The sequence below is a fragment of the Pogoniulus pusillus genome, chromosome 1 (assembly GCF_015220805.1).
Source record: "Pogoniulus pusillus isolate bPogPus1 chromosome 1, bPogPus1.pri, whole genome shotgun sequence".
Classification (NCBI taxonomy): Eukaryota; Metazoa; Chordata; class Aves; order Piciformes; family Lybiidae; genus Pogoniulus; species Pogoniulus pusillus.
This window is the reverse complement of record NC_087264.1, coordinates 5,752,095-5,774,753: the sequence shown is the minus strand read 5'-3', so window position 1 is coordinate 5,774,753 and position 22,659 is coordinate 5,752,095. Positions and strand designations below refer to the sequence as shown.

Sequence of the window (22,659 nt, the reverse complement as noted above, 5' to 3'; positions counted from 1 at the left end):
CCCAAATTAATTTCTAGTGTGCACTGCTTAGAAGGCGCAGACACTGCCTCTGTAGCAGTGGCTGTACCCAGGTGGGGTTGGTCTCTTCTGCCAGGCAACCAGCAACAGAACAAGAGGACACAGTCTCAAGTTGTGGCATGGGAGGTCTAGACTGGATGTTAGGAGGAAGTTTTTGGCAGAGAGAGTGATTGGCATTGGAATGGGCTGCCCAGGGAGGTGGTGGAGTTGCTGTCCCTGGAGGTGTTGAAGCAAAGCCTGGCTGAGGCACTTAGTGCCATGGTCTGGTTGATTGTCTAGGGCTGGCTGCTAGGTTGGACTGGATGATCTTGGAGGTCTCTTCCAACCTGGTTGATTCTATGATTCTTTACTCCTTCTGGACAAAGTGAATACAGATCTTGTCCTTCAGTACTAGGGTGATTTTTGGTCATTGTCTGTATTTATAACTCTTCTGACTTAGCTGCGATGGTAGGAAAGTAACTAAAATCCTCAGAGAGCTTTGAGCCTTTCAGGTCTGTTATTTCCAAGGGAAAAAAAAAAAAAACAACGAAGCTCCAGTGAAAAAAATCCTGCATCCTAGAAAAGGTTAAGGCCATTTTTAAACACCACAAATTAGCTGAATATAGCAAAACTCAGGCTTTTGCCTATTCATAGATGTGACCCTTCTAAAAAGTGAGGGAAAGGAGGCAAGCATTTCAAACCTTGTAAACAGCAGGATGTTATGTACCTGCTATTAAACTCCATCTGGCACTAACCCGACAGGCAAGTAACAAGCCAAGGCAACCTTATTTTCTTTTTTTAAAGCAGAAGTTTTAGAAGCAAAGTTTTTTGAACTGTTACTGCATTTAGTTTTGGGCTCCCCAGTTTAAGAGGGACAGGGATCTGCTGGAGAGGGTCCAGCAGAGGGCTACGAGGATGATTAGGGGACTGGAGGGCATGGGTTAGGAGGAAAGGCTGAAGGACCTGGGGCTGTTTAGTCTGGAGAAGAGAAGACTGAGAGGGGATTTAATCAATGTTTATAAACACCTGAGGACTGGTCAGGAGAAGGGGGACAGGCTCTGCTCACCTGCTCCCTGGAATAGGAAAAGGAGCAGTGGGTGTAAGTTGCAGCAAAAGAGATTCCACCTCAACACAAGGGAAACTTCTTTACTGTAAGGGTCACAGAGCACTGACATAGGCTGCACAGAGAGGTTGTGGAGTCTCCTTCTCTGGAGACATTCAAGGCCTGTCTAGATGTGTTCCTGTGAGACCTGAGCTAGATTGTGTGGTCCTGCTCTAGCAGGAGGGTTGGATCTGATCTCTTTGGATCCAACCCCTAACATCCTGTGATCTTTTAATCACATATTCACAACTTTTAAAAAGACAGGGTGATAAATGTGTTAAACAGGTTTTCTCTGTGTCCAGCACAGAAGGATAAGAGGCTGTTTGTAACACCAATTGCAGAGCTTACATGGCAAGACCCCAGTGCTTGCCCAGAAGGCAACTGTTATAACTAGAGCAGATAAATAACTCTGTTCTCATGTTCAGTCTGGCTGCAGCACATCAGTTCCTCAATATGGACGTGAGGAGGAAGTTCTTCCCCATGAGAGTGGTGAGAGCCTGGAATGGGTTGCCCAGGGAGACACTTGAGGCCCCATGGCTGGAGGTGTTTAAGGCCAGGCTGGATAAGGCTGTGGCCAGCCTGACCTAAGATAGGGTGTCTGTGCCCATTGCAGGGGGGTTGGAGCTAGATGCTCCTTGTGGTCTCTTCCAACCCTGACTGATTCAATGATTCTGATTCTATGATATATGGTAGCCTTGGAGGTCTGGTAACTAGGCACCACAGAAGAGCACATGATGAGTTGGAGAAACAATCCAAAATATTGAAATCATTAAACAAGGAACCAAATAGGATGGTTTTGCAAGAGTAAGCTGGAAGGAGGTGACATTTCTGTCAAAGAGGACTTGGGTCCTGCAGATGCTTGCAGAAGTGACACACTGTGACGTGGTTTATTTGACACAGAAAGAAAAGAGTTTGTAAAAGAGATGCAACCAAGAGACACAGGAAGCAAACTCAATGCAGCACTGCCCCACATCAGGACAAAGCTGAAGATGATCTGTGCAATATGTAGCATGAGTGCATACTATGGAAGGCACAGCTTTGTTTCCCACCGAGGAAACAATTCTGGCCTGTGCATACAATGGGGCAGCTGCCAGAGTGTAAGCAGACACCAGCAGAGTCTGCCTGCCTTTTTCTTTGAGGAGAGGAACCTCCATGGCTAATATTACAGCCTGGGCTGAAGTATGATGAAAACTTCAGGTGTCTTAAATTTCCAGGGCTTTTCTGGGGGGCAGTTCTTTATGGTTTGTTAGCATAGAAGAGGGATAAAGGTGAATTAAAACGTGTTCTGAACAGTGTTGGAAGGATAGCTGCACTGTATCTCCTCAGGGAGCTCACAATGGGAGCTGAAGAGAGAAAGCTCCATGAATTTAGTCTCTATAGGGGCAGATTCACCCCCCAGCCTCTACAGGTGCCAGAGAGCCAGGAGGTAAAACACTGGCCTCCAGACAAGTGGGCAAGGTGCCCAGTCTAATCTGTTCAGACACTTGTATGCTTCTGCCAGCGTCCCTACAAGTGGCAGTGCTACCAGAGCAGAGAAGGGAAGAGCTTTAGCATGCTGTGAAGATGCCAAAAAGTAGTGCTGGAGCTTCTCCAATGTGAGTGGTAATTCAATCCAATTAAAAGTAGGTAAATGCCAGTTAGCTTGCATTTTCCTCAGTGCCAGAGCTCTGTATGAGCCAGAGCAAGCTGAGGATGCCTTTCCATGAGCCATTGCCAGCCTGCTGAGAAACAGATTTTTACAACTGCAATTTCTGCAGTCTGAAGATGATAAGAAGAGATGGGGATGGAAGAGGCTGCCAATATCTAAAAGATAGTACCTAAGTAAGGCTTGTAAAACTTCTCTGTCTACTGGGGATGGGCCAATGGTCTTAAATTCAATAAGGTCTGATTCAGCTGTCCCTAAGGGTTGGCTTTCAAATGCTAAGTAGAATGAAACACTGAAATATACCCCCTGGAAAAGGTGGTAGATGATAGAATGTCAGGAGCTGGAAGGGACCTCAAAGATCATCTAGTCCAATCCTCCTGCCAGAGCAGGATCACCTATACCATATCACACAGGAATGCATCCAGGCAGGTTTTGAATATCTCCAGAGGGGGAGACTTCACAACTCCCCTGGGCAGCCTGTTCCAGTGCTCTGTCACCCTCACAGGGAAAAAAGTTCCTCACCATGCTTACATGAAACTTCCTATGCCTCAGCTTCCACCCATTGTCCCTTGTCATCTGGCATCACCTGCAGAACACCATAAGCAGGAGCTAAATAGAGTCAAACCCAAGAAAAGAGATTAAATCACATCTGTAGAGTTCCTTGTAGCCCTTTCAAGAGCCATATTTCACACCAGGCCAGAGCCACGTGGCAGCAGCATCCACTATCTTGCATAATTGCTTCTACATCCCGTTGGGAATACTCCTATCTCTAAGTTGCACTACAGCCTCAAAAAGATTGTGACTGATACCTGTAAAGAGAAGATTATAAAAACAAGGTCTCTGCTTTCTTTGCCACTCTCTGCTTTTCTCTTTCTGCTCTGGCGAGACCCCACCTGGAGTACTGCATTGAGTGCTGGAGCCTCTATTACAAGAGGGATGTGGAGATGCTGGAGCATGTCCAGAGAAGGGCCATGAGGATGAGCAGAGGGCTGGAGCAGCTCTCCTGTGAGGACAGACTGAAAGAGTTGGGGCTGTTGAGTCTAGAGAAGAGAGGCTGTGAGGTGACTTTCTTGTGGCCTTCCAGGATCTGAAGTGGCCTCCATAAAAGCTGGGGAGGGACTTTCAAGGCTGTCAAGGAGTGCCAGGACTAGGGGGAATGGAGCAAAGCTGGAGGTGGGGAGATTCAGAATGGACATAAGGAGGAAGTTGTTGAGCATGAGAGTGGTGAGAGCCTGGACTGGGTTGCCCAGGGAGGTGGTTGAGGACCCATGGCTGGAGGTGTTTAAGGCCAGGCTGGCTGAAGCTGTGGGCAGCCTGCTCTAGGGTAGGGTGTCCCTGCCCATGGCAGGGGGGTTGGAACTGGCTGATGGTTGTGGTCCCTTCCAACCCTGACTGATTCTATGATTCTGCTCTATTCTTTCTAGTGGCACTGTTTAAATCCTAATCTCTAAATTCAAGTCTGGCCTTGAAGAATCCATGAATTCATCGTAGTCAGTACCATGTTACAGTAGACCAGTAGTGCATCAGCCCATCTGTGGATTATGCTGCACCTTGTTTGCCATTCAGGAGAGTATATTGGAAAAGGGTTTTAAACACCTCTCTGACTGCACAGGTGTTAGATAAACCACTACTTACCTTCCATACAGGCCAGCTGTGGTCAAAGGAACAAAATAGTCTGGGGAGCTGTGTGGTACCAAATCACAGAGTGGTGTAGGTTGGAAGGGACCTCAAAAATCATCCAGTTCCAAGCCCCTACCACAGGCAGGGACACCTCCCACTAGAACAGGTCACTCAAGGCCTCATCCAACCTGGCCTTGAACACCTCCAGGGAGGAAGCATCCACAACCTCCCTGGGCAAGCTGTGCCAGTCTCCCACCAGCCTCACTGTAAAGAACTTCTTCCTAACATCTAGTTTAACTCTCCCCTCTGCCAGTTTAAACCTATTACTCCACATCCTGTCATTACAAGACCTTGTAAATAGTCCCTCTCCAGCCTTCCTGTATGCCCCCTTCAGACACTGGAGGGTTCAAAAGCATCTCACTTTGTGAATAAATGCTCTTAGAGATGTGGAAGTTTTCAGGGAGCACTGGCTAAACTACTTCAGACAGAGAAAGAGAAAAGTTTCAGGTGGTGATGGGTGAAATATATTTGTGGGACATGTTTTGGAGAAGTAGGAGAACAAAGGATTTAGTGACTAAGTAAGAGACCAAAGGATCTAATGACTAAGTAGGAATAAGGAATTAGATCAATAAATCCTTTAAGCACATGCAGCCCCAGCTGGCAAAAAAAAAAATATGACCAAAAAACCTCCAAAGTAAGACCTGTAGGTGGTGAATGTTGTTCTTGGTCTTCACATATCTGCTGTTCCTCTGCCCTTTTGTTCCTGTTTCTGGGCACAGCAAGAGAAGTGTGGAAACAAGAAGCAGACATATGCAGGAGGAACAAAATCTGAGACAGCAGCTAACGGGAAGCAGAACATATGTTTACTGTCATCTTCCTCCCCACATTTGAAAAGGCACCTGACTTCCAAGGGGGAGAAAAACCCTTCTGCAAGTCACTTGGAAGGGAGGAGAGCACCTGGCTTGGAAGGGAGGAGAGCTGGCTCAGCTCTCAGTGGTGGTTTATTTTCCTTCATCTGTGCCACTCTCCCTAGTGCACTGATGGAGCCTGTGATTAATTCAGCTCTTGACTCGAGTTTAATGCTGTTCTGCAGTCATTCTGTGGCAGTGATTTCTCTCCCATGGCAGAAAGCATCACATTTTGTATGTGCATCTGTGGGTTACTGTTTCAGCCTGATGGCTTGCACTGCTGTCACTCACAGAAATGCCCTTTACACTGTCTACATCTTGTCAACAGCTTCATCCCCATCAGACAGAATGGCCAAAAGCCCATCAGAGGGACAGGATTGACCCAGGCTAGTGCAGAGATTTGAGGCAGCGCAGCCCTGAACCCAGACCACCCAAATGAAAGCACAGCTTGAAAATGCAAAGCAACCTGCACACTCTCCCTAGGCAGCAGAGAGGAAAAGGAGGAATAGTGAGAGATGACAAATTTTGCTTCTGACACTCTCACTTCAGCACAAAGATGTGCTTTTATTCCACAATAAAACCATTATCAATGACCCTTAGTTCCTACCCAGAGGCACTTGTTGCAGCCTGCTCACTGCTCATTTGCACAACCAGCTTACTGATGGTGTTCATATCTGAAACTGGACCCAGCTGGAACTCAGGCTGCAGGACAAGGAGGATTAAAACTGGACTGTACAGAAACCATGAGCAAATTATAAAGTGCAGTTCTAGAGCTTCTGTGTATAAGACAACCCTAAATACACATCCCAAACCAAGGAGCACTTTAATGCATTAAATTCCTTCAAGAAAAAAGTAATAAACAGACCCTATAGGCTTCTGTCATCCAACTCTCTGTTTTGTTTCATCTTTCCCCCAAAAGTTCACTTGGGTGCATGCTGGAATTGTCTCATAGAATAGAATCATAGAATTAACCAGGATGGAAGAGACCTCCAACATCATCCAGGCCAACCTAGCACCCAGCCCTAGACAATCAACTAGACCATGAAACTAAGTGCCCCAGCCAGGCTTGGCTTCAACACCTCCAGGGATGGTGACTCCATCACCTCCCTGGGCAGCCCATTCCAATGCCAATCACTCTCTCTGACAACAACTTCCTCCTAACATCCAGCCTAGACCTCCCCCAACACAACTTGAGACTGTGTCCCCTTGTTCTATTGCTGGTTGCCTGACAGAAGACACCAATTCCCACCTGGCTCCAGCCTCTCTTCAAGTAGTTGTAGACAGCATTGAGGTCACCCCTGAGCCTCCTCTTCTCCAGGCTGAACAACCCCAGCTGCCTCAGCCTCTCCTCATAGGACTGTGTTCCAGGCCCCAGTTTTAGTTTCAGTGTGGAAGAAGATTGCCTCCTTATCACTCCATCACTCACGAGACTATAAATACTCATATAATGTTGATTTAATAACCATTTCTCCAGTTCCTGTTCTACAGTAGAAGCTTCTAGCATTGACTACAGAAGCTCTCAGAGTTTCTGAAGTTCATATTAGAGTGTGCTAGTTTGAGGTAAACTGGAATATTTTAGTAAGAAGGATCGGATTGTAGGCTGTGAAAAGGAAACAATGGTGATGTCTACTGCACTCATAGGCTTGCTGAGATGGATAAGAACAACATAAATACAGATAAGACAGTGGGTCTTTGTCACAGCTGGTGTCTGTGCTTTCTCCCTGGGCTACTTCTGTGTAACTAACCCTTCTGCTTTGTAACCCTCTTTGCCAATCCTCACAGCTCACTTTGCACATAAGGCAAAGTCTGGGATAAGGTAGAGGGGTGGAAAAAGGGGGAAGGGTGGTTGGGAGCCCCTCCTGGGGGCTCTGATTTCTGGGAGGGCTGCTGTGTTTCTGTATTGCCTTTAACTTGTCTATTTCTGTATCTGTTTGTATATATTGTAAATACCTGCTTGTGTATTGTGCTGAGCTGTAAACGAGCCTAAGTTATGAGTTAAGCTTCATAAGTTGTGAGCTAAGCTTCATTCCTTAACTTCCAGCTCAGCTGAGCCTAGTCTGGGTGATTTCATAAGAGTAGGGGGGAGAGTAACACCCAAACCATCACATAGAGGAACAGAATAGGATTTCCCAGGCTTGGGATTTCCTAATTAACACTGACTCCTACCACATCTGCTGTCTCAGAGAGCCCTGTGCTGGCTGCAATTGCCAAGGCATTTGGGACTTGCGTGACATGATGAACTCCAGCCTTCTCCAGACACAGGAGGATGAATTACAGACAGCAGTTTGAGCAACACTCAAAGAGACAATGCAAGACTCTTCTCCTGTCGATTTTCTTTCTCTCTTTCTCTCTTTCTCTCTTTCTCTCTCTCTTTCTCTCTCTCTCTCTTTCTCTCTCTCTCTTTCTTTCTTTCTTTCTTTCTTTCTTTCTTTCTTTCTTTCTTTCTTTCTTTCTCTCTCTCTTTCTCTCTCTCTTTCTCTCTCTCTTTCTTCCTTCCTTTCCTTCCTTTTTTGGATTGTCCATCTTCTGTTTTATTTTTTTTCCATTTAATATGCAGTGGTTTTCAATGCCCTTGGTGTAGGGATAAAAGCTGATCCCTTACCTTTGGAGAATTTCATGTCAGAGTTTGAGATGCTATTTTTCCCAACAGAAATAAGGCAGTGGAAAAACTATTCTAATCCCAATAGGGAACCAGTACAATCTTTGTCTAACACCATGTACCCTACAACTCTCACAGTGACCCTTGCAGCAGACAAACTGAGAATGAGGCTTTCCTGAGTTCAAAGCTCCTGTCTCCCCAGCCCCTGCCAGCAGATACATCTGTCTTCATTTCCTTTCTCCAGTGTGATTTGAAATGAATGAGAAATGTTAATCTGGTCTTGATGAAGGCATCTGCACCCTCCAGCCAATACAGTTGTCTCCTGACATTGAAGAGTGATAGATCCAGAATCAATTTTGCATCTTAATGTCCAAAACACCAAAACAAACATAAAAAGGCAAGAGTCAATAAACTGGATAAAAAAGACTTCACTGTATTGACCAAGAAATCCTTAATGCTTCATGCCATGCCTTAGAAAATCACTTTAGCCTAAGACTCAGTGATTACAGTCCCATTTCAGCCCCAGATACCCAAGTAAAGCTCTGATGGAAGGTTTAGAAAAGGCCTTTTAGCCACAGACAGAAAGATCAATCTGTTTAGTCTCAGAAGGGAGAGAGTGGGAGGCAACCTGATTATAGTGTCTTCATATGGGGAAGATAAGGGGCACTTAAAAGGGATTCTTAATCTAGGAGAGAGGCTTAAGCAAATGCTTATGGCTAGAGGCTGAGTTCAGACCAGTTTCAATTAGAAATGAGACCCTTAAAATAAGGGGAAAAAATATCTGCAAGCCACCTGTTAAAGTGGTTGTGACCACTAGGACAGTCTGCTTGGGAAGGAGAGAGTCTCCATACCAAGACTGGATGCAGTCACCACTTACAGAGTCCCAGAGGGATATCTAGATGGAATTCACCAAAATCTCACCTACCATCTCCTCCTGAGCTTAGACAGGCCCCTAAAACAGTTCCATGAGTAAATTGAAACCTTCATTCCCAGCAACGACAGTGCAGGGCTATTTTGACCCACATCTACATGGACTTGTGATTTGGACTACCCTATCATAGAATCATGGTTTTCATGATTCTATGATAGGGTAGTTCAAATCAAAACTATCCTTGAAAGGAGACCACCCCAAACAACCATTTCAATGCTGTTTCACTTGTCCCAGCTGGGTCTTGGCTGGGGCTGTTTCATCTTAGTAAGAGAAGGCTCAGGGGAGACCTCATTGCTGTCTACAACTGCCTGAAGGGAAGTTGTGGAGAGGCTGCTGCTGGGCTCTGCTCACAGGCAGCTGGAGACAGAACAAGGGGAAATGGTCTCAAGATGAGGCTGGAGAGTTTTAGAATGGACATTAGGATAAAGTTTTTCACAGAGAGAGTAATCAGGCACTGGAATGAGCTGTCCAGGGAGGTGGTAGAGTCACCCACCCTGGCTGTGTTTAAGGGTCATTTGGATGTCATACTTAGGGATATGGTTTAAGGTGAATCTTGTAGAGTTCTAGGTTGGACTTGGTGATCCTGAGGGTCTTTTCCAGACTGGATGTTTCATCCTTTTACATGATGCCTTGCATAGAAAAGCAATACCACCATCCCATGGGCAGGAAAAGGAAAAGGAAAAGTGGGTTGACTAGGAGCATGCACAATGCTTAGACCAACATTTCACTCCATTTATGCAAATTCATTTCCACTGTGCTAAAGAGCAAGCGCTGCTGGCCTTCCCCATCGCAGTGCTCATCATTACTCAGTATACAGGGAGATATTGCCACCAGCTGCACATCTCTAAAAGCCCTAGATGGTCCAGGAGGGGCTCAGCAGGAGTAAACTGAGCTGCCCAGCAGCTTCTACTGGCACATTTCTACCTAGCTTCTGTATACCAAAAGGAAACTAATACTACAAGTTCCCAAGCAGATGAAGTGAGTCACTCCAAAAAACTCATCATACAATCAACCAGGTTGGAAGAGACCTCCAACATCATCCAGGCCAACCTAGCATGCAGCCCTAGACAATCAACCAGACCATGGCACTAAGTGGTCTAGTTTGCTTCAACACCTTCAGGGACAACAGCTCCACCACCTCCTTGGGCAGCCCATTCCAATGCAAATCACTCTCTCTGACAACAACTTCCTCCTAACATCCAGCCTAGACTTCCCCCACCACAACTTGAGACTGTGTCCCCTTGTCCTGTTGCTGGTTACCTTGCAGAAGAAACCAACTCCCACCTGGCTACAGCCTCCCTTCAAGTACCCCCATCTCTCTCTCTGCCTGGCTGCTCTCCAGCCACTCTGTCCCCAGCCTGTAGCGCTGCTTGGGGTTGTTGTGGCCAAAGTGCAGAACCCTGCACTTGGCCTTGTTAAATCTCATCCCATTGGTCTCTGCCCACCCATCCAGCCTGGCAAGGTCCCTCTGCAGGGCTCTCCTACCTTCCAACAGCTCCACAGCTGCTCCTAGCTTGGTGTCATCTGCAAACTTACTGATGCTGGACTCAATTCCCTCGTCCAGATCATCAACAAAGATACTGACCAGAACTGGGCTCAGCACTGATCCTTGGGGAATGCCACTAATGCCAGCTGCCAACTGGATGTGTCACCATTCACCACCACTCTCTAGGCCCAGCCCTTCAGTCAGTTCTTGACCCATATCAGACTTAAATGCCAAGAAGCCACAAGACATAGAATACAGCTGGTTCCTTTTCTGCAAGAGGTTTTAAGGAACCAGTTTGCTTGCTGACCATCACTGGATCCCACTGGGGATTCTGAAGTGAAATGTTGTCTGATTTATTTGTTCAAAGTTCATATTTTCAAAGGAGTTTAAAGGAAACATCTCATGTGGGAGGGGAGGGAGAGACACACTGAGAGGTGCACCGTTCCTCTAGAATGTGTTTTCCAAAATGTGAAGTTCCATGAAAGACATCTTTAAGAAGTCCTGAAAAGCTGCTATGGAAACATTTACCTACCCAACAGCTGGCAAGAGGAACCAAACACACAGGTGCAGAGGGGTTTGTAGACACATGCAACCCCTTGCAAACAATGCAGAAAGGACTTTATCTAGGAAGCACTTGGCTGTGGTTTTAAACTTGGCAGCCTTTGCTTGCTTGCTCCTAGAATCATAGATTCAACCAGGTTGGAAGAGACCTCCAACATCATCCAGTCCAACCTATCACCCTGCCCTAACCAATCAACTAGACCATGGCACTAAGTGCCTCAGCCAGGCTTTTCTTGAACACCCCCAGGGACGGTGCCTCCACCACCTCCCTGGGCAGCCCATTCCAGTGCCAATCACTCTCTCTGTGAAGAACTTCCTCCTAATATCCAGCCTATACCTACCCTGGCAAAACTTGAGACTGTGTCCCCTTGTTCTGTTGCTGGTTGCCTGGCAGAAGAGGCCACCCCCCACCTGGCTACAATGTCCCTTCAGGTAGTTGTAGACAGTAATAAGATCACCCCTGAGCCTCCTCTTCTCCAGGCTAAACAGGCCCAGCTCCCTCAACCTCTCCTCATAGGATTTGTGCTCCAGGCCCCTCACCAGCTTTGTTGCCCTTCTCTGGACACGTTCCAGCACCTCAACATCTCTCTTGAATTGAGGAGCCCAGAACTGGTCACAGTACTCAAGGTGTGGCCTGACCAGTGCTGAGTACAGGGGCAGAGTAACCTCCCTTGTCCTACTGGCCACACTGTTCCTGATGCACTGATGCATTGTTCCTCTGTCTTTTCAGGAGAGGGCACATACCCAGGGGGTGGAGGGGTGGGGAGTACTTCAATCAGACAGTATTCTGGAAAAAAACAAAGCACTTTTTTGAGTTTATATACCCAAAAAAGTAGTACTTTCTAACTGGTACAATCCCCTCTCTGCTTGGGTGAATCTTCACCTGGGATACTACGTCCAGCTCTGGAGTCCTCAGCACAGGACAACTGACCTGTTGGAGTGGATCCAAAGGAGAGTCACAAACATGATCAGAGGACTGCATCACCTCTCCAATGAGAAGGACTGAGAGAGCTTTGAGCCTGGAGAACAGAAGGCTCCAGGGAGATCTTTTGACATATTGTGACAGGACAAGGGGTGATGGTTATAAATTAAAAGAGGATAGATCTAGACTGGGTGTAACAAAGAAGTGCTTTACATTGAGGGTAGTGAAGAGAGTGGTTGCCCAGAGAGGTGGTTGATGCCCCATCCCTGGAAACATTCAGTATCACAGTATCACAGTATCACCAAGGTTGGAAGAGACCTCACAGATCATCAAGTCCAACCCTTTACCACAGAGCTCAAGGCTAGACCATGGCACCAAGTGCCACATCCAACCTTGCCTTGAACAGCTCCAGGGACGACGACTCCACCACCTCCCCAGGCAGCCCATTCCAGTGCCCAATGACTCTCTCAGTGTCAGGTTGGGCAAGGCTCTGAGCAAATTGATCTAGCTGAAGCTGTCTCTGCCCACTGCAGTAGGGTATGGAGTAGCTCACCTTTTAAGGTGCCTTCCAACACAAAACATTCTATGATTCCATGAGCTGGCAAACACAGTTCCACCAGAGCTGTGGAGAAGAGCAACATCCTACACCAGCAGCCAGCAGGGAGGACTTGTCTGCCCTGCCCACACCAGTGGGTCTTCATCTTTGCACTGGAGCTCCATTTCTCTTCTCTGCTGCAGCAAACTTCTCCAAAATAGCTGCAGCTGCTAAAATTAGCATGGGAGAGGTCTACTGCATTCCGAACCATTTGCTGCCCTCTGCAGACCAATTCGAGCTTTCTTATTCAAACCGTTTCTGCTTTTAACTGAATCCTTCTGCTGACCCTATAAAGTGTGGGCCCAAGAGGGTATGAAGAAATGGCAGTGCTGACAAGTCCAGCTTGGCAAGCAACAGAGTGTTAGCCACAAATCTTCCTTCAGGAACGTGGTGTAGGTCCCCATCTGTCAGCAGGGGATATCACACAGACTCCACACGATTCAATGTGAATCCCACCAGAGACCTTTAGTGTTCGTTCTGACTCCGTTTATATCATCTTGAGCATAGATCACACAGCTACACACTGCCAGAACCCAGGCAAGAACAGCCCAGTCTTTTACATACATTGTTATCTTTTACATACCTTTGGGATGAGATTTAACAGGGCCAAGTGCAGGGTTCCGCACTTTAGCCACAACAAATCCAAGCAGTGCTACAGGCTGGGGACAGAGTGGCTGAGAGCAGCCAAGCAGAAAGGGACCTGGGGGTGCTGGTAGATAGTAGGCTAAAGATGAGCCAGCAGTGTGCCCAGGTGGCCAAGAGAGCCAATGGCATCCTGGCCTGCATCAGGAGCAGTGTAGCCAGAAGGACAAGGGAGGTTATTCTTCCTCTGTACTCAGCACTGCTCAGGCCACACCTTGAGTGCTGTGTCCAGTTCTGGGCCACTCAATTCAAGAGAGATGTTGAGGTGCTGGAACATGTCCAGAGAAGGTCAATGAAGCTGATGAAAGCTCTGGAGCACAGCCCTGTGAGGAGAGGCTGAGGGAGCTGGGGGTGTGCAGCCTGGAGAAGAGGAGGCTCAGGGCAGAGCTCATTGCTGTCCACAACTACCTGAAGGGAGGCTGTAGCCAAGTGGGGTTGGTCTCTTCTTCCAGGCAACCACCGATAGAACAAGGGGACACAGTCTCAAGTTGTGCCAGGGGACGTTTAGGATGGATGTTAGGAAGAAGTTCTTCACAGAGAGAGTGATTGGCAATGGAATGGGCTGCCCATGAGTCACCATCCCTGGAGGTGTTGAAGCAAAGCCTGGCTGAGGCATTTAGTGCCATGGTCTAGATTAATTGATAGGGCCGGGTGCTAGGTTGGCCTGGATGACCTTGGAGGTGTCTTCCAACCTGGCTGATTCTATGATTGTGGCTTGTTTCTCTCATTAGCCAGGTGTCCACTATCTCTTCTTCCTTGTGGGAGGCATCCTGAAGCCACAGTAACCAAGGTCGAAATGCTCAGACTGTTTGTTGTTATTCCTTCTCACATTGCTTTCCCACAACAAAGTCACCCTGCTAAGTGCATGTCCTCACTGAGGGAATCATCCTGAGGGCTTCCCATCACTATGGAAGCACTTCCCAATGCTCTATAGTAAAACTTCCCAGGAATCATCTGCATTTAAAAAAGGGGCAAACATGGCCTGGGCCAATACCTGCCTTGCTCCTACTTTCTAGAAGCTTTGCTCTGTAACCTATAAGAATCCAAAGCTGGAATATAAATCTGCAAAGTTCTCTGTGCAGCTCTAAAAAACCACCATAAGCTGAGCAGATATCCCCCAAGAGGCAGTTACTCTTACTCTTAAGAAGTTAAGACAGTGTGTTGGCCAAGCTTAGGTGTTCACCTGCCACATTTCTCTCTGGGGAGTTAACCAGAAAAAGGGAGCTCAACCCTTCAATTAGACTCTGCAGAAAGCTAACCAGCCCCCTACAGCTGTGGAGGGCTGAGGACTGAGACCAGAAGGACTGAGCTACCAGACCAGAGGGTCCCACCATCCAGCCCAGCCAAGACATAAATAAATGGCTGTCAGTATCACAGTATCACCAAGGCTGGAAGAGACCTCATAGATCGTCAAATACATTCAGAAGATAGGACAAGGAGCAATGGGTGTAAGTGGCAGCACAGGAGGTTCTGCCTTAACACAAGGGGGAACTTCTTTACTGTAAGGGTCACAGAGCACTGGCACAGGCTGCCCAGAGAGGCTGTGGAGTCTCCCTCTCTGGAGCATTTCCAGGCCTGTCTGGATGTGTTCCTCTGTGATCTGTGTTAGACAGTATTGTCCTGCTGTGGCAGGGGAGTTGGACTCAATGATCTCCTTGGGTCACTTCCAACCCCTAAGATCCTGTGAGAAGATCCACAACCTCTGTGAGGAGACCACGGCCCCAGTATTTAATTTATGAAAGAGGGAACCCAGCTCAGAACACACTAAAGCTCCTATTTTCACAGCCCCACTCTGCTGAGACCTTTATTAAAACTAACCACAAAGCTTCCAACAGGGGGGGTGGGGAGAGGGGGGGAAGGCAACTACAAAAAAAAACCAAAACAACAACCAAAAAACCCACACCAAACCCAACCAACCCACTGAAAAAAAACCAACCTGCCACCGAACTAGCCACAACAACCACCAAAAGTGCTTTTGCTGCAAACTGATGACGCCTACAACCATTTTTCCCCCTAATGAAAGTAGTTTCTGCCCTTCAACCGTCCCCAATTAGGCTGGCCCCAGGCATCTGGCTGAGGCACTTAGTGCCATGGTCTGGTTGACTGGCTAGGGCTGCGTGCTAGGTTGACCTGGACGATATTGGAGGTCTCTTCCAACCTGCTTGATTCTATGAGTCTATGATCTCTCACGCTCAGCATCTCCTAAACAAAGGTAGCTGCTGCCCTCCAGTGGTGAACATCAAGACACACAGCTACACAGTGTGGGTGCTCGTAGGAGACAGAGCGATCGTAGCGGGCAACGATTGCTGCTTCTCCTCTCTGGTAACAGCATTTGGGGGGCTGTCAGCCCGCGGAAGACAACGAACCCAGCCCCATCTCCAAGTGGGTACGTGGGCTACGAGGAGAGGCTGAGGGAGCTGGGATTGGTTAGCCTGGAGAAGAGGAGGCTCAGGGGTGACCTTATTGCTGTCTACAACTACCTGAGGGGAGGTTGTGGCCAGGGGGAGGTTGCTCTCTTCTCTCAGGTGGCCAGCACCAGAACGAGAGGACACAGCCTCAGGCTGCGCCAGGGGAGATTTAGGCTGGAGGGGAGGAGAAAGTTCTTCACTGAGAGAGTCATTGGACACTGGAATGGGCTGCCCGGGGAGGTGGTGGAGTCGCCGTCCCTGGAGCTGTTCAAGGCAGGATTGGATGTGGCACTTGGTGCCATGGTCTGGCCTTGAGCTCTGTGGTAAAGGGTTGGACTTGATGATCTGTGAGGTCTCTTCCAACCCTGATGATACTGTGATGCTGTGGCTCTTTCCCATGAGGCTCCAGGGCTGGTGACAAACAGAAGCACGCAGCTGAGCCACGGGAAGCTGTCTGAGGAGCAAGGCTTGGCTGTGCACAGCATCACAGCCTTCTGGAAGCTGTCTGACGAGCAAGGCTTGGCTGTGCACAGCACCGCAGCCTTCTGCCAAGCAGCTCCCGCAAGCCAGATGCCAGGTGTGCCATAGCCTGCCAATCAGAGCACCCTATGCTCTTAATGCAGCCCAATCTTACCTGTTCAGTGTCTTGGCATACAGGAAACAGCCAAATCAAGCAAGCTTAGGTTGATGTGATGGAAAGCTCAAATTATACCTAGAATACATACCCAGGACATATCCTAAACAGCTGCCTCAATACCCATTTGTCTTCATCATGTTCCCCACTCCCCTTCCCGTGTAGGAAAGCAGACAAAAGCCTTGGTGCTTCTCAGTCTGTCCCAGACAAAATATTTTGGGATGAGATTTAACAAGGTCAAGTGCAGGGTTCTACACTTTGGCCACAACAACCCCAATCAGCACTACAGGCTGGGGACAGAGTGGCTGAGAGCAGCCAGGTAGAAAGGGACCTTGGGGTACTGGTAGAGAGTAGCTGAAAATGAGCCAGCAGTGTGCCCAGGTGGGCAGGAGAGCCAATGGCATCCTGGCCTGCATCAGGAACAGTGTGGCCAGTAGGACAAGGGAGGTTATTCTGCCCCTGGACTCAGCACTGGTCAGGCCACACCTTGAGTGCTGTGTCCAGTTCTGGGCTCCTCAATTCAAGAGAGATTTTGAGATACTGGAACGTGTCCAGAAAAGGGCAACAAAGCTGGTGAGAGGCCTGGAGCACAAACCCTATGAAGAGAGGCTGAGAGAGCTGGGGGTGTTTAACCTGGAGAAGAGGAGGCTCGGGGGATCTCATTGCTGTCCACAACTACCTGAAGGGAGGCTGTAGCCAGGTGGCATTGGTCTTTTCTCCCAGGCAACCAGCAACAGAACAAGGGGACACAGTCTCAAGTTGTGCCAAGGGAGGTCTAGTCTGGATGTTAGGAAGAAGCTGTTGCCAGAGTGATTGGCATTGGAATGAGCTGCTCAGGGAGGTGGTGGAGTCACCATCCCTAGAGGCATTCAAGAAAAGACTGCATGAGACACTTCATGCTGTGGTCTAGTTGACTGCATAGTAGGGCTGGGTGCTAGATTGGACTGGATGAGCTTGGAGATCTCTTCCAACCTGGTTGATTCTATGATTCTATGATTTTTTGCTTTGTTTTGCAGCCTGCTTTGTCTTTGGTAAACACAGGTCATGTGCAGCTCCCTTTTTTGGTGAAATAACTTAGGATTGGTTCTAGGGATGTTTTTATCTGTTGCTATTGGTCAAAGACACTCACCAAATTGCTCATAAACCTGGCAAACCTGTTTGTGTGCCGCTGCTGCCTTTGTTTTGTCCACTACCTGTGTGCACGGTGTGCTTGGCACCGCATGCAGCTGGGGATTTGCCTCCCCCATGAAGGGAAAACCTGACCCTACCTGTGCTCCACACTGAGCCCGGGGGCTGAAATGGCTTGCCCCATGCTGGGATACAGCTGCCCACTTGAGCTCACAGTCCTGTGAGGGGAGGCTGAGTGAGCTGGGGGTGTGCAGTCTGCAGAAGAGGAGGCTCAGGGATGACCTCATTGCTGTCCACAACTACCTGAAGGGAGGCTGTAGCCAGGTGGGGTTGGTCTCTTCTCCCAGGCAACCAGCAACAGAACAAGGGGATGCAGTCTCAAGTTGTGCTGGTGGAGGTCTAGGCTGGATGTTAGGAGGAAGTTCCTGGCAGAGAGAGTGATTGGCATTGGAATGGGCTGCCCAGGGAGGTGGTGGAGTCACTGTCCCTGGAGGTGTTGAAGAAAAGCCTGGCTGAGGCACTTAGTGCCAGTCTGGTTGACTGGCTAGGGCTGGTTGCTATGTTGGACTGGATGATGTTGGAGGTCTCTTCCAACCTGGTTGATTCACAGTATCACAAGGATTGGAAGAGACCTCACAGATCATCAAGTCCAACCCTTTACCACAGAGCTCAAGGCTAGACCATGGCACCAAGTGCCACGTCCAATCCTGCCTTGAACAGCTCCAGGGACGGCGACTCCACCACCTCCCCGGGCAGCCCATTCCAGTGTCCAATGACTCTCTCAGTGAAGAACTTTCTCCTCACCTCCAGCCTAAATCTCCCCTGGCATAGCTTGAGGCTGTGTCCTCTCGTTCTGGTGCTGGCTACCTGAGAGAAGAGAGCAACCTCCTCCTCCTGGCCACAACCACCCCTCAGGTAGTTGTATACAGCAATAAGGTCACCCCTGAGCCTGATTCTATGGCTGAGTCCAGGCAATGGCCTAGGCACAGTGTAGCAATGAGTTTCTGGCCACCACTCCAGCCCGAGGGGCAACTCCTGTGCTACAGACAGCACTCGATCGGACTGCTCCAGCCTGCAAACCTGGGTGCTGCCTGGCCCAGGTGGCTGACCACTCCAACCACCTCCTGAGAGCCATGGAGGATTCGCCTTGCGTCCGTGGATCTTCTCAGACAACCTGCTCAGCCTGAGCTAGGCTAGCAGCAAAACCCCCCTGCATCATCACCACCTGGAAGGCCACCATGGCACTGGGACTATGTTTTCCCTCATTTATGCTTCTACATATATTTTGGATTACAAATATTGAGACTCTGCCCAGTGAGTAAGTCTCTCTTCTGAAGTTTGTGATAGTTTCTCTTTAACCTTTAAGTGGCACTTTGTGCTGCAAGACTCTCCAGTTGCTTAAACTTTCTAAAGCCTTTCCTACATCATGTGAATTTAATCTGACTGTATAGATACAGTCTGCAAAATGAGTTTTACCAACCCCATAATAGAATCTGTCTGTGCTAACTGTAAATAAGTTTGGGGACATTTTCTTTACATATTTAATAAGCTCTTCAACATCTTTTATATCAGCCTCATTACAATTCACTTCTAATCCAAATTCAAACCCTTCCTTAACAGCTGGACACTGCCTTTGGGCTACTTTGTGCTCAGTTTCAATCCCCAGAGGATATCTGTGCCATTTCACCTACCATAACTGCAGTCAGTGTCCCATCACTTCTGCAATGAAGTAGTCAATATTGATGCTCAGACAACAGTCGTGGGAGATCTCAGTCAGCCAGGGACCTTTCTCCCACTGTATGAACTCTCATTTGAACTGTGCAGGGATTGTTTACTGCTTCTTCAGGTCCTTCAAGAGAAGGAAGGTGGGGCAGGAACAGCAGGACATGGTGTCCAGGACAGACAACTTCATTCATGCCTTATAGATCTGATCACTACTGTTTTAGTCACTGTAAGCACCTGAGCAGAGCCTGTGTCATATTCCTATCCACCCTCTTGACAGCAGATTATCATAGAGACTTCAAACATCATCCAGCCCAACCTAGCACCCAGCCCTATCCAGTCAACCAGACCATGGCACTAAGTGCCTCAGCCAGGCTTTGCTTCAACACCTCCAGGGACGGTTACTCCACCACCTCCCCGGGCAGCCCATTCCAATGCCAATCACTCTCCTAACATCCAGCCTAGACCTCCCCTACCACAACTTGAGACTGTGTCTCCTTGTTCTCTTGCTGCTTGCCTGGCAGAAGAGATCAACTCCCACCTGGCTATAACCTCCCTTCAGGTACTTGTAGATGGCAATGAGGCCACCCCTGAGCCTCCTCTTCTGCAGGCTGCACACCCCCAGCTCCCTCAGCCTCTCCTTATAAGCTTTTTCCTTATAGGAGAGGTATTCTAACACTGATCATTTTTGTGGCCCTCCCCCAGACCCACTCCATCAGGTTCATGCCTTACTGTGCCAAGGACTCTAGATGAAAACTCACCAGAGCAGAGTAGAAATGCACAGTCACCTCTCTCGACCTTCTGGCCATGCTTCTTTGGATGCAGTCCAGGACATGGTTTGCCTTCTGGGCTGTGAGCATACATTGCCAGCTCACATTCAGATTTTCAGCCACCAACAGTTTCTTCCCTGAAGAACTCTTCTCAATACTTACATCCCCACAGCCTGTATTGATATCAGGGACTGCCCTGACACAGGTGCGAGACCTTGTACCCAGCCTTGTTAAGCCTCATAAAATTCACCTGAGCCCACATCTCAGGTCCTGAGCTTCAAAAGACAACTTGGGAGAGCAATATCATCTCCCCACTATGAACAGGACATTCTGGCACCTTAAAGGGAGAAAGACCTTTACCTTCCCGGCCATCTTTCCTCTTCCCTGACAGCTGATGTTGCACACAACCCTTCTTGCTGCAAATAGACCACAATTTCCACTAAGCAGTTTGTTCCAGCAAAAGTCTCCTTCCACAGGTAAGAGCTACAATTTGTCACCATTCATCCCAGCTGGGGATAATTTACCATCAGTGACACATCAGCCTGCAGGAAGCAAAGGCATGTGGCCTGTCCTGCTGTGCTAGAAAAGCTAGAAGGCTGCAGTGCTCTGCAGCATGCTTCAGTGGAAATCATCTCCTAGTTCGGTGAACAGCGTAGCTTATCTTGGGGCAAGCATTAATTAAGCCCTGAAATGCATGGAGTGTGGCATGTAATGGTGAATTACAGCTTCCAGATGGATTCCCTGGGTCCTGCACCAGATGCTCCACCAGTCTGAGATGGCAGTGCCAGGGTAAGCCATCCAGCCAGCTGCTTTGGCTGAAACTGGCTGCAAATGGCCATAAAGAGCAGAAAAGAAAACACAGCTGAGAGCAAATGAAGCCCAAAGCAGTCTGTCCATGATGTTTTCATCAACTCCTTTAGCAGCAGAGGAACTGGTACAGGGGGCTTCACCTGCAGGCTGTAGCAGAATTTGCTCTGTGACAGAGTGATTCCCACAGCTTTGACAATATCTGTGGTGGGAAAGCCTTTGCATGGGCTGGAAAATGTAGTGCAACTGCAATGGGAGGAGGGAAGCTGCTACAACTGCCTTAGATTTCCACACTAAAACAGCTGCCTCCTCAACTGGACCAAGCCCAAGGCTCAGCATTTCCTACCAGTGTGGTGTATTCTCAGAGGCAGCAGCTTCCACCCAGGATCTAGGAGGAATTTCGGCCATCTCTGTGGCAGGGGTACCTCACCTCGGAGTCCCTTGACCAATTGCAAACACAGGGAGCAAACAGGCCAACAATGCAGGTGTGCAGCCTATATCTTTAAGCAGCCCATTCCCCTAAGTCATGCATGTACCCATGCCAAGGTCTAGGTATTGCTTCTTGGGTGACAAGAGGAGTAGCTCAGACACAGGTAAAGGGCTGTGTTCAGTGAAGAACATCTCAGGATTTGAGTGGTGCTGTTTAATTCTGGCAAAAATCACGTTCAAATGAGGTGTGTGGAGAACTCCAGGACTGGTGGGTTTAAAACTGTCCACAGGCTGACCACGTGCATCTCTTCTCTCCTAACACAACACTGTTAGGGAAGGTGACTGATTTACTGCTGTGCCTACAGCAGCTGGTTTCAATGCTCAGTCTTTAAGCAAACCAAGCCTGCAGCACTCGGATGGTAGTGCCTAATGCACTCAGTGCCAAATGCACTCAGTGCCATGGTCTAGTTGATTGGACAGGGCTGGATGATGTGTTGGACTGGATGACCTTGGAGGTCTCTCCCAACCTGGTTGATTTTATGATTCTCTGGTACCTGAGCTCCTGGAAGTATTGAGAAGTACCTGGTCCTGGAAGATGTTCCCGTGTGTCTGCTTTGGGAGCCTCAAGTGCAGCAAGGAAAGTTTATCCTTTCATAAATATCTCTTTTCTTTATCCCTAAAATGCTTCCAGGGTTTTCTTTTGGTTTCTTCAGGAAAAATATGTCTCGTATGAGGACAGACTGAAAGAGTTGGGGCTGTTCAGTCTGCAGAAGAGGAGGCTCCCAGGTGACCTTCTTGTGGCCTTCCAGTATCTGAAGGGGGCCTACAAAAAAGCTGGGGAGGGACTTTTTAGGCTATCAGGGAGTGACAGAACCGGGGGAAGTGGAGCAAAGCTGGAGGTGGGGAGATTCAGAATTCAGACTGGAGGAAGTTGTTGAGCATGAGAGTGGTGAGAGGCTGGAATGGGTTGCTCAGGGAGGTGGTTGAGGCCCCATGGCTGGAGGTGTTTAAGGCCAGGCTGGATGAGGCTGTGGGCAGCCTGCTCTAGGGTAGGGTGTCCCTGGCCATGGCAGGGGGATTGGAACTAGATGATCCTTGTGGTCCCTTCCAACCCTGACTGATTCTATGTCCTTCTGCTCCACCATCTGTGAGAGTGTACATCCACTGGTGCTAAGGTGGCATTGCTGGAGGACAGAGTTTTGAGCCCGTTCACTGCATCCTCCTCCTGATGGTCCACAGGATAAGTCACCTTTAAGGGCTGTCATTTGATTGCCAACCCTGAATGTTTGTGTGAAAAAGAATACCAAAGAAAAGCCTTGAGGATGAGTGAGATTTTTAACCAGTATTTGTAATGACATATTTTATCTTTCATCTCTCTGCAGCATCTGGAAGGTATCCTGTGGAATACCATTGGGAAGATGATTCCTTGCAGACTTTTAAGTTAAGGCAAATAAAGACAAAGAGTCTTGTAGCCCACAAGTAAGCTTGGATGCAAACAGTGGGATTAGGACAGGACAAATGAATGCAGAGGTCTGCACAGCATCCAAGAGGAGTTGCCCCAGCTCCACCCATCAGATATGTCAGATGGGTCCAGGTTCACCCCCCCAGGATCCAGATCCCACAAAGAATCTGTGGTTTCTACATTTTTCAGGGGATTGATGGTGTTCAGAACCATTATTGGGTAACATGTTGACTTTGCAAACCAAACAGCATGCCTCCAACAAGAGTCCATCTGCTTCAATAGAAATAGATC

At 48.4% G+C, this 22,659-nt stretch overlaps 2 long non-coding RNA genes across 2 annotated transcripts in view; one reads left to right on the top strand and one right to left on the bottom strand.

Annotated features, from left to right (window-relative positions):
- LOC135180404 (uncharacterized) overlaps positions 1 to 19,832 on the bottom strand; it is a 30,986-nt gene extending 11,154 nt beyond the window's left edge. Inside the window, exon 1 of the long non-coding RNA XR_010304419.1 lies at positions 19,662 to 19,832. This is a non-coding gene — a long non-coding RNA (uncharacterized LOC135180404). The remainder of the gene's footprint in view (positions 1 to 19,661) is intronic.
- Positions 19,833 to 19,958: 126 nt separating this feature from the next.
- LOC135182128 (uncharacterized) lies at positions 19,959 to 22,385 on the top strand. The gene is made up of 3 exons (XR_010305062.1): positions 19,959 to 20,146; positions 21,620 to 21,692; positions 22,289 to 22,385. It is a non-coding gene; the product is annotated as an uncharacterized LOC135182128 (long non-coding RNA).
- Positions 22,386 to 22,659: the final 274 nt, after the last annotated feature.